Below are 6,652 nucleotides of genomic sequence, written 5' to 3' on the forward strand. Positions count from 1 at the left end.
TTAGAGGCTGGAGTACTGGAAAGTGGTTTGGAAACCACTTACATGTGTAGTGTCATTATTAGATAATGTTAATTATTTAATTAAATTAACACTAATTTTTTTTTTTTTGCTTGCATTTGTACCGTGACACCACACTGCAGTGTAATTTTTGTTAAAAATTGCTACATTTTGTTTTGGCTCATATAGTGGTAATGTGTCTTTGGAGTGCCACATCACAGAGCAATTTATATATTGCATCTGTAATATTTATCCTTTCAATACAAAATGAAGATGTGTGGGGGGTTTTTCCCTTTAACTTGTGGCCTATGTCAGTGTCCTGTACATGTTTTCCTGTGTTGATGTTGCCATAGTGCATATGTGTTTTGGTCAATGTTTTTAGTTTTTTATTTTTGTATTTCCGGTCCTTATGTTTTTTATAAATAAAAACCAAGCATTTCTTAAAGAATAAATGTTTATAAGCATAATGGGTGGATGTATACACAATAGCATGATTTATTTTTTATTTTATACAGTGTTAGAAAAAAGCAGTACTACTCGTCGGCCAGTAACTCCTATCACATCTGATGATGATGACGCTGCGGAAGCAGGTAAAGTGTCCATTGTAGTATAGGGTATGCTTGTAAAGGAATGGCCATAACAAAATTGCACTTTCATTAAAAGGTCCATCAAAAGAAGTATGGAGCAGCAGAAGTGGCACTTCTGAAAGACATCACCACAAAAATCCTGTGGCCGAAAAGAAAGCAAGGTCGTATGTCCCGGCCCAAACACAGCAGGCTACCCCGCCACGAAGATTATCGTCCGTATGTTCTGTCCCCCCACTCCAAATTTTGGACACACCTCCAAGACGTCATCCACACTCCCCTCATCTTGATTGTGAGTATCAAACTGAAAAAAATTTGAAAAATTTCAGAACGTAATCAAAATATTTCATAACCGCATTAAGTCAAAACACATCAAAAACTTAAATACTTACCACAGTAAGTAAAAGCTGAAATGTAATCCAAGCTAAATGTCCTTGTCCACATCCAGTAAAGATATGTATGTCCACTTGAGCCATACAGTAAGACATTGTGTGTAAGATGCTGCAACAAAAAAGCATGTTGGTTTTATTGCAAAAAGTAAGGTTGTTTTTCCACATTTTACATGTGTGTTTGAGGTAACATTGCAAAATACATATAAAAACATTACTCTGTTTGTTTGAACAAAGCTATAAGGTAACACATTATGTATTCCAATGTGTTTTTATGGTGGAGTATGTGTGAGCTACAATAAAACTAAAGTGTTTGCTTTCACAATTAAGTAACCAGACACATTTGCCACAAACAGGCATAGGTATGTATTTAAGCTATGAGTGATGATGTTGCTAGGCAGAATAGTTGTAAGCAACAGTGAATCACATGTGTTCCATGTGTAGTGATTTGTTTTCATTTCTCAAACATATGGATAGCTAATGGAGATTTGTTTAACATTTCAGCTTCTAGTCCTGGGAACAGCATCCCTCCGCAACAACAGCAACACAGTGACATGGAGGAGACAATCATCTTAGAAATGCAGCCATTAATGCAAGGAATGAGCCCCCCAGCACCTGTGAGTACACCACCACAGCAAAGCACACCACCACCACAACACAGCCCAACAACACCAGGAACACAAGGCCCTGATCAGGTGTTTTGGACCATTTGGGCTAGACAGCAGGCCACTAATGAAGATTGCCTGCGTAAGCAGACACAAATGTTTGCAAGCCTACCATCTCACCTCAGAAGAATATCAAGAAATCTGAGTAGACAAAATGAACAAACAACCAGAATAGGCAATACAATGGAACTCATGCGTACAGACATTACACAGGTCATGGGCAACTTACAGCGCATAATGGAAGAACAGCACAGACAGCAGCAAAGTTATATGAGCATTTTTCAAAACAATCAAAAGATTAATGAAAGTTTATTCCGAATAGTAGACAATCAAAATGCTACTACACGTGAACTCAATGCCACCCTCACTAACCTGAATGAAACACTCAGATGCATGCACCAACAGCAAACAAGCAGCAGTTCTGGTACGACTACTCCAAATATCACGCCAGTCTCATCACCACCAAGACGCTCCACCAGAGCACGACAACATGACAGTGCTAAAGGCAAAGGGCAGGACAAGCAGCCACCAAAAAAAAAACGTGAAAAAAATACAAGTTAGACATTTGTGATAAGTAACTCAAAATAGTTAGTAAGTGTATTTTTGGATTAAAATATATAACACTTAGCTCCTTGACACTTTTTTCAACATCATTAATTATAAGTGCTACAAACAAAAACAAAAAATTTGTACGCACATTTATTCTTTACCAATTTTTTGGGGTATTGGAGGAGGGAAATGTGGATGGAGCCACACATACATGTTAGCAGGAAGTAAACTGACCACTTGATTTTTTTTCTAATCATTACTCTTTCTAGATTCCAATCATTCTCTTTTCCTGCAGACACAATAATTGCCAGCCAGGCAGAATGTCTTTAGCAGGAAGTAAACTGACCACTTGATTTTTTTCTAATCATTACTCTTTCTAGATTCCAATCATTCTCTTTTCCTGCAGACACAATAATTGCCAGCCAGGCAGAATGTCTTTAGCAGGAAGTAAACTGACCACTTGATTTTTTTCTAATCATTACTCTTTCTAGATTCCAATCATTCTCTTTTCCTGCAGACACAATAATTGCCAGCCAGGCAGAATGTCTTTAGCAGGAAGTAAACTGACCACTTGATTTTTTTCTAATCAGTACTCTTTCTAGATTCCAATCATTCTCTTTTCCTGCAGACACAATAATTGCCAGCCAGGCAGAATGTCTTTAGCAGGAAGTAAACTGACCACTTGATTTTTTTTCTAATCATTACTCTTTCTAGATTCCAATCATTCTCTTTTCCTGCAGACACAATAATTGCCAGCCAGGCAGAATGTCTTTAGCAGGAAGTAAACTGACCACTTGATTTTTTTCTAATCATTACTCTTTCTAGATTCCAATCATTCTCTTTTCCTGCAGACAATCCAAATTACAATGTTATTGATACATATTTTAGCTTTCTTCTCTATACAACATTACAAGAAGAACACAATTGAGTTGCGTAAAAAGCTTGTAATATGTTGGCTTTGTTTTGTTTTAAAAACATTGTCAAAATGAATGTCAGTATTGTTGGGACATGTTTGTGTGTGTTAAAAATGAGTAAGAATGTTTTTACACATGATGCTGAAATAAACAAATATGTACTTTTACAACAAAAAACAAAGAATGTGTATAATAATGTATATGTGTGGCAAACTGTGTATTTACTTATACATCATCAAGTTTACAGCATCAAACATTAGGAAATAAATTATTCCTGATTACAGTAAGTTTGTGTGTCTTAAATATGATGGTGCATCACACATAGGGACACATGTATTCCTCAAGGCTAACATATTATATGTTGAGGAGTGTTTTTTGGGAACACAGGTTCTCAAACTCGGCCCTCAGGAACCAACACAGTGCATGTTTTGCAGGTCTCCTCACAGAATCACAAGTGACATAATTAGCTCCACCTGTGAACCTTTTAACATATGTCTGTGAGTAATTCATACACCTGGGCTTCTACTGGGTTACGTGAAAAACATGCACTGTGTGTGGTCCTGAGGGCCGAGTTTGTGAACCTGTGCATTAGGACATTACACACAATGATAAAGTGAAATACTAAATGGATTATGTGGGCTTGTAAGAAATTAGCACTGCAAGTTTACGATCACTTATCCAGACTTAATGCATGCCACTCATAATCTGTTGTTTTGAGAATAAAAATACACACAATACACATGCGACATTTGTTTTTCATAAAGCGAGGGTATGTTTGTATGTGTCAAGGAGACACACATTCTGAGTAATGGTTTTGGGGGAAAAAAGGCAAAACATCTATTTATGATTACACAACAAATGAAATAAGCAAACCAAGCTTACCTTAGAAATAGCGATTGATGATCTCTTGTCTAACCTGCCTCCCTACATCTGTACTCCAAGTATCACCAGATGTCTCTAATTCCTCTGCTTGCTGGCTGCTTTCTTCCTCCTCCTCCTCCTCAACATGTGGCAGATGTTGTTGCAAACACATGTTATGAAGAAAGCAACAGCAGAACACAATTTGAGTCACCTTGGAGGGACTATACAACAAAAGGCCACCTGACTTATCCAGACACCGAAACCTAGATTTCAGCACACCAAAACATCTTTCTATCACATTCCGCGTGGACTTATGTGCATGATTGTAATTGTGTTCAGCAGGGGTATCAGGTCGGGACAATGGAGTTAGAAGCCAAGAGAAACAGCCATATCCTCCATCACCTAAAAGACAGATATAGTAACGTGATTCATGTTAAGATACAGCAACACATAAGTAACACACTGTGGGGCAGATGTATTAACCTGTAGAAGGCATAAGGAAGTTAAAAACCAGTGATATGTGCAAGGTAATAAAGGCAGCAGACAATCTGTTCCTAAATGTTCATTTACATATTGGAGCTGATTGGCTGGTGCCTTTATCACCTTGCACAGATCACTGGTTTCTCACTTCCTTATGCCTTCTACAGGTTAATCCATCTGCACCTGTATTTGGACAAAGTATACGCAGGCCTACACATATCAAATTACATACCCAGCAGCCATCCATCTGGCATTTGTCCGTCCTCAAACTTATCAAAGAGGGATGACTGACTGAGGATGAAGGAGTCATGGCAGCCCCCAGGGTAACCAGCAACAACACTCATTATTTTGAGATTTGCATCACAAACCACCTGCACATTTGTGGAGTGTTCGAAATGGCGGTTTGTATATATGTGCTGCCTGCCCCTAGGTGGTCTCAGCTGAATGTGAGTGCAATCTATGGCTCCAAGCACATTGGGCATGCCAGCCAGCTCATAGAAATCTACCCTGACGGCATGCCACTGAGACTCCTGGGTAGGGAAGCAGATTGAGGCCTCGATGTGGGGCTGCAAAACAGCCAACACCTGTGTGTATATTTTAAAGAATAAACATGAGATTATAGGACAGAACTGGCCACCGAGAAATTAAAACAAACACAAAACAGAAGAGGTAGTTAGGTATACATCACCTGTGTTAAGATTCTGGAAAATGAGGGCTGTGAGATTCCTATGACATCAGATAAGGTATTTAACCAACACAGGGAGACCATTCACTAATTGGTAATCTGTGCATTAATCCTAATATTGCCTCCATTACCAGCCCGGTCAGACTATTGCCAAGGAGAACCAGGTTAAATTACTTACAGAAGTTTTGTACACATAGCGTGTCTTTATTAAATGATGACAATTATTGCTTTCTAAGTGTACCCATTCCGCAACTGACAGTCTATTGCCTATACTGTATTTTGTATGTTGCTTTATGCTGGATTCTATATGAAACATTACGTTCGTTATGAGATAACATATGGTATTGCTGCAAAGTACTCAGTTATTTATTTATTTATTCATTTGTCTAATTTAGACCGATATACCCTCTATCTTATCTATTTCAAAACATTCTCTACCTAGGCAATCTGCTTGAAAGGTGGAAATACAAATATTGATATATTCTGTCTTGCATCTAGTTTTTAGATAGTAAGCATTTTGTGCCTTATTTTTCAACTTGATGTTATTCTACTGCTAAAAGGCTATATCCCTGCAGATTTATTACACTTTATTTGGTCAGTGGGGCAATGCTTACATGCTCACTGGTATTACCACAATTTTGCTGTGGGAATTTGTGACTATTATTACTCTGTTCACATACTGTTCCAGTATCAACACCAAGATATTGGCCCTCTAATTTTTATTCGTATTTATTTATTTTTGGCATCTTTATGTGAAAAATCTCCACTCTTTTGACTTCATTGTCACATTAATAGCAACTGGACGTATCATCCAGACACTTTGAAGTAGTTTGGAATATCTTTTCCCCACCCCCTTTTTCGTGACCGGCTCAAGCCTATCAAGCAATTGGTGTTTCCACACGCAGATAGGTACCCACGTGACTATCTACAGTCATACCATGCTGGACATGCCCGATCTCGCCTGATCTTGGAAGCCAAGCAGCATTGGGCCTGGTCAGTACCAGAGAGGGTGACCCTCTGGGAATACTGGGTACTGTAGTATCAAGGAACATACCTTCCGTGCAGACACCCTTTACTCACCAGTATTCCCCACCACAATTTTGCAGTAATTTACCAATACTTACCTTTCAAGAAGGAGTCCGGAGTCGTTTAAGCCGGTTTTTCTTGTTTCTCTCATATGAATATACTCACGTATAAAAATTTATAAATCAATAGAGAAAACAAGATCTACCTAATTTTCGCTCTGAATAAATTCAAATATCAATACTCGCTTAACCCCAGTGGGTGTGCACATAAATCATCTGCCACCTACTCCATACCAAGTGAGTCACAATCGTCCTATCACCATTTAATACTTTTTTTAATCTACCTGCTGATATATACAGCATGATTTATGTAATTTGTCTGTCTTTTTTCATCTGATAATTATTAAAAGTTACGTTTTATCTTTATATTCACAATTATTAAATATTCTAATTTCATCAACAATTTACTGTATACAAAGTGTGCCCCAGAGAGACACAAAATC

The 6,652-nt window shown here is 38.0% G+C and overlaps 1 pseudogene; it reads left to right on the top strand.

Annotated features, from left to right (window-relative positions):
• Nucleotides 1-6,047: 6,047 nt before the first annotated feature.
• LOC134931545 (5S ribosomal RNA) lies at nucleotides 6,048-6,166 on the top strand (annotated as a pseudogene).
• The last annotated feature ends 486 nt before the right edge of the window (nucleotides 6,167-6,652 follow it).

Source organism: Pseudophryne corroboree, chromosome 5 (genome assembly GCF_028390025.1).
Source record: "Pseudophryne corroboree isolate aPseCor3 chromosome 5, aPseCor3.hap2, whole genome shotgun sequence".
NCBI classification, from domain to species: Eukaryota; Metazoa; Chordata; class Amphibia; order Anura; family Myobatrachidae; genus Pseudophryne; species Pseudophryne corroboree.